A 13,009-nucleotide genomic window follows, 5' to 3' on the forward strand; every position below is an offset into this window, starting at 1 on the left:
GGCCCAATGATCTAGAGGAGGGCCTAATATTGATTTATAATTCCTAATGCAATTAGAATTGATTATTGATTAGGGGATTTTTCCCCACCAATCACCATCTGACAAGTGGACCAATCAGGTTCCGCCATGTGTCCGTCACATGGGCAATAGGAGCCTGCCACGTGTCAAGCAATGATCCGTCCACTATGGACCAATTACGACACGACACGTGTCCTTTCCCATGACACCTGGGATAACCGGTCACCTAGGCCCAACTTCCGTGGGAAGCCCAATCAGCCCAAGGTTAACCTAAACCTAGATTGGCACGTTTCCCGAGGTTATAATACCTCCCTTAATCCTCATTAAGGGAGATTAACGCAGATTACACACATTAAACTCTCTCACCTAGAGAGACCCAATCACTTTAATTTCCGCATTAATTACTCCTTAATCAAGTACTAACTTGACCGTCGGAGGCGGATCTCCAATCATCCGGAGCATCCGTTTGTTTTTGCAGGTACAGGCGCCCGGTTCCAGTCTCGGAATTGTAACTCTCCCGCAGGACATCAGAAAACCCCGAAACATCTTGGCGCCGTCTGTGGGGAGAGTACTTCTGAGATGGCATCCACGTTTGTACCGGCTCCTGAAGAGAGACGTCCCCTGGACGACCCTCTAGTTCAGTCGGACCACGATACTGAGAATGAATTTGAAGTTGAAGCTCACACAGCTTCAGACGGGACCCTAAGGGCCCGACGTACCGTCATACCGAAAGGAGGGAACGGGAACATCTTCAAACTGGAAGTGAGCCAGCAGGCGCACCGCCTGTTCGGCAGCAGCGACTGATGGGTCTGCTCCCATCACAAGGAACGAACTCATGACCTTCATGAGGGACTTCAAGGGAGAAATTCAAGAGTTGATCAACAAGAAGCCGCCTGCTCTGGACAAGGAGAAGTCGGCTAAGAAACCCTCCACTTCACGGAAGAGGAAGCCAGTTCAAGGGCGAGAGGCGACCCCTCATCCTAAATCTAGGAAGTGGGAGCCACCTGCCCTTGATTTCACAAAATATCGTTTTCCTACTCCAGGAAATAGGAAACCTGTTCGTCATATTCAGGCGGACGGGTCGAGGAAAACATACACAGACGCTCGGCTAATGCTAGAGCAGAAGAAGAGTGACCGATTGTCAAAGTCGGCCTGTACCTCAAACTTCCAAGACAGTCTGCGAAATACCTCGATAAGGCATACTCAGTCGTATCATGAGAGTCAGTCAGGCGGCACCTCCCGTCAGTCCGGCTTTCATAGCGACCAGGCGGTACCAAACTTACCGTTTGTACCGCAACAATAGTATTTTTTACAGCCACCTCCGTTTGGTGGACATGCAGCAAAAAATGTCCAACCTATGGACTGGCAGCTACGGTTGCTTAGACTTGGTGAACAGCCGTCGGCCTTCTCCAAGGAAATTACTGAAGCCGCTCAGCCGGTCAAAGTGAAAAATTTATTAGTAGGCGCCTATGACGGCACTACTAACCCAGAAGACCATCTGATGGCATTCACCAACCTGATGTACCTTCAAGGGTTGGATGATCCCACTTGGTGCAAGTGTTTCCCAGCGACTCTCAAAGGAATCGCACAACAATGGTTCGGCAACCTGCCGACTGGTTGTGTAAATAACTTCAAGACGCTTGCTTACTTATTCACCTCCAACTTCGCCATGAACATCCCTGCGAAGAAGACGACCCTTGATTTAGGAACAATTCAGCAGGGCGAGAAGGAGGGGCTTCGTTCTTACATCAGGCGGTTTAACCTGATGAGAATACAGATTCAAGGGTTACCGGATGAAGTAGCCTATACTGACTTTTTCAGAGGTGTCAAAGACGGGTCGACCTTCAAATTTGATTTGGTCCGAAAGAGGGTGGCGACTCTTCAAGAGGCCTTGATTGAAGCGGAAGCTTATATACAGGCGACTGATCTTTGTAGTACGGTAAAACAGTTAGACGGGAGAAGGTCCGACAAAAGAGAAGGACGACAGAAACAGTCGTCAAACAAAGACGAGAAGAGAAAAGAGGTCTGGGCGGCTGATTCCTCTAAACAGCCGGCCTAGAAAAAGAAAAAAGAATTCAAAACCATACTCCCCAAAGTATGCGTTTAACAAGGATAGCCAATTTATCCTAAAGGAAATCAAGGGACGGATCTCAATTGAGAAGTCGGTCCCCATGAAGGGTTCTGCAAACAACCGGAACCAAGAAAAATTCTGTGATTATCATGAAGATGTTGGTCATCACACCAATGAATGCATCAGTCTCATGCGGTATCTGGACCGCCTGGCTGAGAAAGGTGATCTTGACACTTATGTCAAGAAATCTACGGGGAACACTTCCTCGAAAAAGCAGTCGGCCAAAAAGAATCAACAGGCCGACAGTTCCGATACAGATGATGCAGTCGTCTACACCATTGCAGGCGGCTTCTCAGGAGGCGGCCCCACTATTAGGGGCAACAAAGACAATATCAGACGGTTAGATGTAAATTCCGTTCACCAAGAACGGCCCTCCAAAATTCATTTCCTGAGATTGTCATCACTGAAGAAGATCTAGGAGGGGTAAGAGGGCCGCATGACGACCCTATCGTTATTGAATGTAAAGTGGCCAACCAGAGAGTTGGCCGAATCCTCATAGATACCGGAAGCTCCTCAGATCTCATCAGTAGCAAATGTCTGTCGAAACTAAAATATCAGACTGATTGCATACATCCGGCATCCCACCCTTTAGTAGGGTTTGGAGGAGGAGTCGTCCACCTAGTGGGACGAGTGGATTTACCCATCCGCCTGGGCAAAAAAGGGGAAGGACGACACATGGTAGTCCGGTTCTTGGTAGTAGAAGAACTCTCGGCCTACAACATGATTCTGGGACGACCAACCCTGAATAATTCCAAGGCTGTTATAATCCCATCTCTTATGTTGCTCAAGTTTGAGAGGGATAATGGAACAGTCGGGTCCCTAAGGGGAGATCAGAGGATGGCCCGTGAGTGCTATCTCTCGGATGTCAAGCCCACTGTTATGGCCACTGGGTCGAGCGGTGGAAAAATAAACCTTGACAATGTCAAGGAGAGTGCGCCTGTTCAAGAAGCAGGCGGCAAGAAGAGAAAGGCATCCCAGACAGGGGCCGCAAGAAAAGACAGAAAATAGCAATCATTGGCAGAGGAGCGGTCGGATGAATTCCGCCCTCAGCCAGCTGGTGAGCATACGGACCTGATCTTAGATGACTCGCGTCCTGACAAGACAATCAAGGTTGGGACGACTGCTCTAAGGGACCTGGGTGACGACTTTCACAAACTATTGAAAGAATACAAGGACATCTTTGCATTCGAAGTCCATGAAATGCCAGGCATTAGTCCTGATCTGGCGGTACATAAACTGGTCGTGGATCCGAAAAAAGAAGCCGGTACGGCAGAAGAAGCGGAACCATGGCGAAGAAAGAAGTCAGGCGGCAGCCGCCAAAGTTAAAAAATTACTTGATGCAGGGTTCATTCGGCAATGTTACTTCCCAGACTGGGTTGCAAATGTGGTGCTTGTTAAAAAGCCGAATGGCACCTGGCGAATGTGTGTAGACTACACAGACTTAAACAAGGCGTGCCCCAAAGACAGTTACCCTCTGCCTAAAATTGATAACCTGGTCGACTCAACAGCCGGCCATGCTTTGATGAGCTTTATGGACGCCTACTCTGGTTTCCATCAAATTCCTTTATGGGAGAAAGATCAGGAGAAGACGGCCTTCGTCACTGATCAGGGGTTATACTGTTACACGGTCATGCCGTTTGGTCTTAAGAATGCCCCGGCCACTTTCCAGCGAATGATAAACACTGTGTTCTTTGATCAGATTGGGAGAAATGTCGAGGCATATATTGATGATATGATTGTCAAGTCTAAACTTCAGAAAGATCATCTGTCGGACCTCCGAGAAACTTTCGCCACACTCAGGCGGCACCATGTCATGCTCAATCCCAAGAAATGTGTCTTTGGAGTTGAGTCTGCCGTCTGGGAAGTTTCTCGGATTCCTTATCAATCAGAGAGGAATAGAGGCGAACCCTGAGAAGGTGTAGGCAGTCATCGACATGCAGTCGCCTCGTACCATCCGAGAGGTTCAGAAGTTAACAGGTTGTCTGGCGGCCTTGGGAAGATTTCTAAGCCAATCAGGCGACAAATGCCTATACTTTTTCCAGGAAATTAAGAAAAAGGCAAGGTTTGAATGGGGGCCGGATGCTGAGGCGGCCTTCCAGAAATTGAAAGTTCACTTGCATTCCTTGCCGAGGCTGGTCAGCCCTTTGCCCAAAGAAGTACTCTACATGTACCTGGCCGTCTCTGATCATGCGTTAAGCGCTGTTCTCCTTGCTGAAAGAGACGGCTGTCAGCTCCCGGTCTACTTTGTCAGTCATGTACTGAAAAATGCCGAGTTGAGGTATCCCTTAGTGGAGAAATTTGGTCTTGCACTCTTCATGGCTGTTAAAAAATTGAAGCCCTACTTTTTGGCACATGCAGTCGTCGTGTATACAGACCAACCTATCAAGCGGCCACTGACCATCATGGAGTCGTCAGGCCGAATGATCAAATGGGCCATAGAAATACAGAGCCTCGAAGTTACTTTCGAGCCTAGAAAAGCAGTGAAGGGGCAAGCCTTTGCTGACTTTATTGTTGAGATGACTCGTCCTCCTGACTCTCAAGTTACAGACCAAGCCTGGAAGGTATATGTGGATGGAAGCTCTACTTCAAATGGTTGTGGAGCAGGAGTCATATGTCAGTCGCCAGAGGGCGACAGGTACGAGTATGCTTTACGCTTCAGTTTTCAGGCCTCAAACAATGAGGCAGAATATGAAGCTTTACTAGCCGGAATCCGCATGTGCAAGGCAACAGGGGCAAGAAAAATAGACGCCTGTTCCAATTCACAATTGATAGTGAGTCAGTACAATGGCGAATACGAAGCAACCCATCCGACCATGATCAAGTATTTACAGGCGGTCCGACAAGCAGTCGGCTCCCTTGAGGATTTCAATCTGACCCAAGTGCCGAGATCAGAAAACAACCAGGCGGATGCACTTTCAAAATTAGCATCATCCGCCTCCTGTGATACTCCTCGAACTGTTTTTTGGGAAGTAATGGAGAGGAGAAGCATTGAGGAAGAACCTATTGGAATCTTAGACAGAAGCTCAACCTGGATGGATCCAATCAGGGCATATCTGACAAAGGGTACCCTGCCGGATGATCATCAACAGGCGGCAGCACTGAAAAAACGAGCAACCAGTTTTGAAATAATAAAGGGAGAACTTCACAAAAGGGGGTACCTTCAACCCTTCTTAAAGTGTGTTACTCCAGAAAAGGGACGAGAGATACTAGACGATCTTCACTCTGGTTACTGTGCTTCCCATATAGGCGGTAGGACGCTTGCTCAACGGGCAAGGCGGCAGGGCTACTTTTGGCCTACTATAGAAGCAGATGCAATGGAGATGGTGAAAAAATGTGACAAGTGTCAAAGGTTTGGCACGCTAATTCACCGTCCGGCTACTGACCTCACTACCATTCATAGCACACTACCGTTTGCTAAGTGGGGCATGGATATTCTGGGTCCATATACGCCTGCTACAGGCGGAAGGAGGTACATACTTATTGCCGTCGACTACTTCACTAAATGGGTAGAGGCGGAGGCTGTAAAGGGAATCAAGACGAAGGATGTAATTTCATTCATTTGGAAAAAATGTCATCACTCGGTTCGGGGTTCCCATGTCTATGGTTTTTGATAATGGTCCCCAATTTGAGACGCCTGTTCTCAAAAGCTGGTTGGGTGACCAAGGAATTGCACACTACTTTGCATCTGTCGGCCGTCCACAAGCAAACGGCCAGGTAGAAGCCTTTAATAAAATCATCTCAGACGGTCTCAAGAAAAAGATTGAATGAGCAGGCGGCCTATGGGCGGATGAATTACCACATGTTCTCTGGGCCATTAGGACGACTGAAAAAGGGGAAACTGGAGAAACTCCATTCCTCCTAACTTATGGCGCGGAAGCTGTTCTTCCAATAGAACACTACGAGCCGACTCTTCGAGTAATGCTATATGACGAAGAGGCAAACTGGGAAGCCATGCGCCTGGCATTAGATTCACTTCCTGAAAGGAGGGGCAATGCTGTCTTGCGCCATGAAATTTACCGTCTGAGAATGACTAGATCATACAACAAAAAAGTACACAGGCGTCCACTCAAAGTGGGGGACTTTGTACTTAGAAAAATGGAAGCAGTTGGAAGGGCTAATGAGTCTGACAAAACTAACTCCCAACTGGGAAGGACCCTACCGAATCTGTGAAGAGGTCAGGGACGGTACCTACCGTCTGGAAACACCAGACGGCCAACCGTTGCCTCGAACTTGGAATGCAGATAATCTGAAGAAATATTTCTTTTGAATGATATAAATAGTCAAGGGCTACTTAATAAAAGTGTGCATACTTAATATTCAATTTTGTACTAAGAGGGGCACGCCTACTAACAAACAGTCGGCTACTCTCCATACTCAGTTTTCATTTTTACCTAAGAGGGGCATGCCTACTGACAAACAGTCGGCCACTCTCCATGTTTAATTTTTATTCTTATCGGCTACCCTCCTCTTACTTAGCACCTACGTTCACCAAGAACTAACCAATTCCACAAGCCGAATGATCAGTCCAGGCGCCAAGCCAACTGATCCAATCTTTAAACTAATACGACCTGTCCCAACATCATAGTAGGCGTCCGGCGGCATCCCTCCGGATGAAATTCGTCGCAGAGAGCAGCTCCCTTTTGGGTGGAACATTGCTCTATAAACTAATTACACGGCACCTATACGACTGTCCCCAAGGGCAACCACGTAGCCATTTTTGAGACAAGGATAACTCTATCACTAACCAAACCAGTGGTAGCAGTTGGCATCTGAGTCAGATGATCGCCTGTATTACTTGGGATAAATGCAGGGGGTACCTCTTGAGTTAATAGCCAACAAACATTGGCGAATCAAAAGGTTCAGCCGGCCTCCGCCGCCTGGTACCTTTACTACTCAAGCAGGAGTGACGGCGACTGAGTAACACCAAAGTTAACTCATAGTCACTCTCAAACTTAGTATGGAGCCTAAAAGGTATGAGTCGTCCGCCTGTTTTTAGCAAACAGGGGCTCTCAACCACTACTCCTGCTAGGTTAACAACCTATGAGTTAAAAGCCAACAAACATTGCCGAATAAAGGGGAACAACCGGTACCCACCGCTTGATACCTCTACTACTCATTTACTTGGCGACTAGGTAACAATCATGTTTACTTGGTCACTCCTTAAAAATTTTAGTATGAAACTAAAAAGGTGTTCATACAGCACCTGTTCACACTAGATTTAATATGGCGGGAAACAGTCGGCCTAGACGGCCTAAAGTCTCTAGCCTAAAAGCATGACAAGTAGGAAACAACTTTCCTACTTGGTTAAATATTACAAATGACAGGACCGCCTGCCTAAAGGGGATCCAGTCTTTAAAATGGTTCGAATACCGATTGGATAAATGGCCGACTGATCGTCTAGCCTGGAAACAGACAACTAGTCGTCCAGGGGCATAGGCGGCGTGACTAACTATCCGTACCTGTTTGCAACTATCGGCCATGTAAAACAGTCGGTATAGTGTACAATTGGATATCAGAATATTCAATACTTAAACAAATTTGAAGCAAAACAAAAAAAAAAAAATTCATTAAAAAGAAGCCGGTCATCAAAGACCGGCAAAATATTCAGAGCCCCGGCCCCCTGGCCGGGTAAATACAAACAAACGGCACGCAGGCGTGGAAAGAAGACATAAAGCTTAAGAAGGGGGCAGATCTTCAATATTAGCAGCTGCCGCCTGGTCAGCACTCTTCTTGCTGGACTCGGCTTCAGCTGCATCCTTCTTTGATGCATTACCCCCAAGCGGCACAAGCGCCACTACCGGCTGCTCCTCCTCCTCCAACGCCTCTTCCTCAGCAGCCGCCAGGATCTCTTGATTATATCTATCAGAACACTGGCGGTACGTTTTTTTCCATGAGGCAAAGTCGGCATTGGGGAAGAGGCGGCCCCAAGTCATGCGCTGGATTTGAGCAGAGTCTTCCATCATCTCCCGGACCAGCTCTTTCTTTTCTTGCTCGGCCTTTTCCGAGAGCTCCTGAGTAAGACTCTTCTCCTGGGTCACCAGGCATACCTTTACGCTCGCCAAGGATTTCTCCAAGGTTTCGTATGAGGACATCTTTTGGCGAAGAGGTCTCAGCTCGGCCTTGAGGTTGTTGATGGTCGCCTCTAGCTTGCTATTCCTCTTCTAGGCCGCCTCTAACTGAGCCCAGATAGCGGCGGTAGCCTGCGCCTGATAATAAAGAATATCAATGGTCAGAACTTCATTTTGGGCAATTTGAAACATTGCCTTATCACAGTCAGAGGCGGCCATAGCTTTTGCAGCCTTTACCTCTTTGTTCTTCCGGTCAAGTGGCTTGCGAAGGCCGTTCACTCGGAGCAGGGCCTAAGTAAAAAGGGGAACAGGCGTCAGTTTCCAAACAAAAAAGAAAACAGGCGTCCTGGAATTCAAATACTCAAAAATATGCTAAGTATACCTCAGCAAGGACCCCTGCAATCCCGTCAAAGTCAAGGGTGCCGACACCCCTGACCGCCTCCCTTTCAGCTGGAGGAACGGCCTTGATCATAGACTTGGCCACCTCGACCAAGTCAGGCTCCTAAGGGCCGGCTGCATCAAGCATAAACAAACGGGTTAGACCTAGTAAAGAAGGGAGCAAGTCTAAAATTTACAAGGATAATTTCATACTTCTAGGTGGCCCAGCTAGAGTTTTAGAAGAAGTGGCCGGTTGTTTCTCAGCCGCCACATGTTTCCTGGCAGAACCAGGAGAGCTCGCAACAGTCGTCCTCCGGGCCTTGGGGTCCGGCTGTTGGGAAGAAGAAGCTCTAGGAGCGTCCGTCTAAAAAAGAAGAAAAGAGTCAGTATATGCATAAACACAACTCCAAAAAGAGGATGAAAGGTTCGAAGCCTACCAAGGGTGCCCCCTTGTTGGGGGAGTCGGTTGAAGACTGTTGCATGATGGAGGCCCGCAACATGGCCGCCGGAGTCTTGGAGGCGGTAATTTTGCTCATGGCGTCCGCTGCAAAAACAAATAGCAAAGTTAATAAAAGTCGTAACAAGAAATGCATGGAACAACAGAGTATTCGACAGGCCGGCTACCTCTTGAGCACCGACTGCTGAGGCCACAGGCGGCCAAAAAGTACTCGTCGTAGAGCCATTTGAAGCTCGGGACGCAGTGCAGGGGTACTTGCTCTCGTACCCCTGAAGTAGAGTTCACCTTCGACTCTACTTTGAAGAGTCCTTTATCTAGGATCTCTTTCTTAGCCTTGGGGGGAACAGGCGGCATGCTGCGGCCGCCTTCAAGAAGGGGCGGATTCCTGTTCCACCTGTTGAAGCGCTTGTTCAGCTCTATGTCTGAACTCTCAATGATAAGGAAGGTGCTCCGCCAGTCCTTCCATTTGTTTGCTTTACCTCTCGTCATGAGGTAGCCCCTGTGGCTCGTCAATTGATACCAGCCGGTACCGCCTGCCTTAGGGGTCCGGCTGAGGTAGTTCATGTGGGCGAAAGCCTCGAAGTTCGGCTCCACCCCGTGCAGTTCGCACCCGGCCACATAGCCGAGTACGTTGACCCAGGAGTTCGGGGCTAACTGCCATAACCCCAACTCATACCTATCCAAGATCCGCTGAACAGCCGGATGTAGTGGGAAGCGCAGCCCAGCCTTGATGGCCGTCTCGTAGCAGCCAAAGCAGGCGCCATCATAACTGGTACCAGCCGGCCAGACGACTGTGTCTTCTGGATCCGGCACGAACACTAAAAAGCCGGGGCCCATTGTGTGGTTTGCGATAAAGCTCTCCACTTTCTCTTGCATGGCTGTGATCCGGCCCCGAGGTACCGTGCAGTAGTAGGGGTATTTTGCTCTCGGTGAGAGGCGGATGGCTCCGCCCAATCGTCCCCCTTCTCAACTGCGTGAGAAAGCCTCGCCTCTTGCAGGCGACTGTTTTTCTCTTCTGTGTCCAGAGAAGCATGGCCAGAAGAGCTAGACTCGGAATCGTCCTCTGACGAGTCCGAAGAGGACGACTCCTCCCTCTTCAGGAGGGGCCCGCCTCCTCTCCTTTAAAAGGAGCAGGAGAGAATGTAGAATTGTCAACTGTAAAATGGGAAGGGGTCACTTTGACTCCTCCCTCAGAACTGCCGGCTTTCAAGCCGCTTTGTTTCACTTCCACATCTGGCGCCTGGTCAGATGTTTCACTAATCGGCACCCTGTGGGAGGAGCCGTCTGAGTTTGAGATCCTGGCAGTCTTTTTTGTTCTGGCCATCATGCTCTGCATAGACACAGATACAGTCGGACTTTGTATAAAGGGCAAAGATGGGTCCAGAAAAGGGCAAGCGGCACTCCTAGTCCTAGATTCAGCCGTCCCCAGTGACCGGCTGATCACTAACCTAGGTCGTGTCGTGTGCTTCCGTGGTGCCATTTCAAAAAAGAATAAAGTAAAGAGAAAATTAAGAGTAAGAGAACCGACGGTTACCTGAACGAGTGACGATTGATGAAGTTCTAAAAATCCTTTGCAGTCGGCTTGTCAGAGCAGGCGGTAGGCAGAAAGGGTCCAAAATGTCAGAGCAAGTTCAGGGGTCCGAATGTTCTCTCACAAAGTTTTCAAGTGTGAAAATGACTGAAGTCAACACTCCTTTATATAGGCGAAGTGAGAAGGCGAAGGGTCACTTCCAGAATTCAAAATTTTGGCGGGAGAATCTCTCGGCCTCTCGCCGAGTGACACCTGTAGCAGGCCGTCGCCTGTTACAGGGCGATACCTGTCACAGGTAACACGTGATCAGTCACGTGCCACCTGTGAGGGGCAAATGATTAGGGGATTTTTCCCCACCAATCACCATCTGACAAGTGGACCAATCAGGTTCCGCCATGTGTCCGTCACATGGGCCAATAGGAGCCTGCCACGTGTCAAGCAATGATCCGTCCACTATGGACCAATTACGACACGACACGTGTCCTTCCCATGACACCTGGGATAACCGGTCACCTAGGCCCAACTTCCGTGGGAAGCCCAATCAGCCCAAGGTTAACCTAAACCTAGATTGGCACGTTTCCCGAGGTTATAAATACCTCCCTTAATCCTCATTAAGGGAGATTAACGCAGATTACACACATTAAACTCTCTCACCTAGAGAGACCCAATCACTTTAATTTCCGCATTAATTACTCCTTAATCAAGTACTAACTTGACCGTCGGAGGCGGATCTCCAATCATCCGGAGCATCCGTTTGTTTTGCAGGTACAGGCGCCCGGTTCTAGTCTCGGAATTGTAACTCTCCCGCAGGACATCAGAAAACCCCGAAACAATTATAGTCTTCTAGAATCTTCTAGATGGTTCTTTTCATTCCTAATTTAATTAGCATTAATAAATTGACCTTTAGTTGACTTTTAGAGTTTTAATCAGAATAAAAGAAGTGTTTTTGAGGAAAATGCGATTTTGCCCTCTCGTACGGTTAAATTTTATCAAAAAAAGAAAACACGTGGAAAATTATTTCCAACGCCATACGACAGCTCTGTCACCTGGCGACAGACCTGGCGTCTGGCGACAGGCGCGTGTGTGGCGTTGCGGTCGTGTTTTATTCTTTTTGAAACTCTAATTCGTTTTTTATCATATTCGGCTGATTTTCTCTATAAATAGCCTCCTAAAACTTCCGTTTTCCATCATTAATTTTCATCAATTCTTATTCTCTCTAATTCTTCTCACCAACTCTCATCAAGAATCTCTTGATTACTCTCTCTCTCTCTCTCTTTTCTAAACTAGCTTTTCTCACACAAAATTCCTCATTCAAAAGATCTAGAAACACCTAGCCAAGTTCGAAGTTGACTTCGCCCTAGACGTGAAAGGTTTTAATTTCTAAGGGTTTGGTCCCAAATCTCTCTTTCAATTATTTAATTTAATTTAATTGTTTGTTTTTATTTTTCTTGAAGTTACTAACGCGTGTATTTTGTTATTAGAAAGAGGTACGAGACATCCAGGTAAGTGCTTTAGTTAATTTATTGATTTTATGATATAGAAATCATGTCTAGGTTATTATGATTCCTAGTGGCATGTCTAGGGTGTTTTGATCTTCCTAGTATCATGTTTAGGGTAATTTCTAATATTAAATATGACAATTGTGATTCCTGCGATGCTACCTACTCTCTTCCTAATATTCATGTTAGTATCATGTTAGGGTTAAAGCTTTGATTTTTATTGCTTAGTGACATGCTAAGGTTTGTTATAATCTTGTTAGTATCATGCCTAGGATCTTGCTATTATTATGCTTTAACATGATTATCATGATTATGATTATGATTATTTTTATAATGGTTATGATCATTATTATTGTCATGTTGCTTGATTATATATATATTGTTATTGCTTGATCACACCTTTTATGCATATTTAAAGGGAATTGGTACTTGTAATCACGCTTAATAAGATAATTAATAATCTTGTTTAGGGTTAATATGATTATAATTCAAGTGATCGCCAATAATAGATTTATTTGTGCATTAATATTCAACCAACATAGATTAAACAGGTTTAGGGTAAACCTAATGATTGCATGTTAGTCAGAAAGCGCACATGAATACGATCAGAATAAAGTAGAGGCCTATTATTAGGGCAGGTTCAATCTCTTTTAGGTTGGATTTGTATTTTCATCCCCGAACTTCCAGTCATGGTTCTAGACCTATTGGGGTTGACGATCTCATGGATCGTTAAGGGGTGTAACCTTCACCTCGTGAGCGGTTTACAAGTTCCTAAAACTTGTTGGCGACTTTTTTGCTCTAGTTTCCTTCCCTTTGGACGCCACCGTACTTTAGTGCATGATCACAGTGAGGCTCAAGTTTGGGGTAATGCTTGAAATATTTCCTACACATATTTAACATATGTTAATAGTAGAAAGATAAAAGACG

This window comes from Chenopodium quinoa, unplaced genomic scaffold (genome assembly GCF_001683475.1).
Source record: "Chenopodium quinoa cultivar QQ74 unplaced genomic scaffold, ASM168347v1, whole genome shotgun sequence".
Classification (NCBI taxonomy): domain Eukaryota; kingdom Viridiplantae; phylum Streptophyta; class Magnoliopsida; order Caryophyllales; family Amaranthaceae; genus Chenopodium; species Chenopodium quinoa.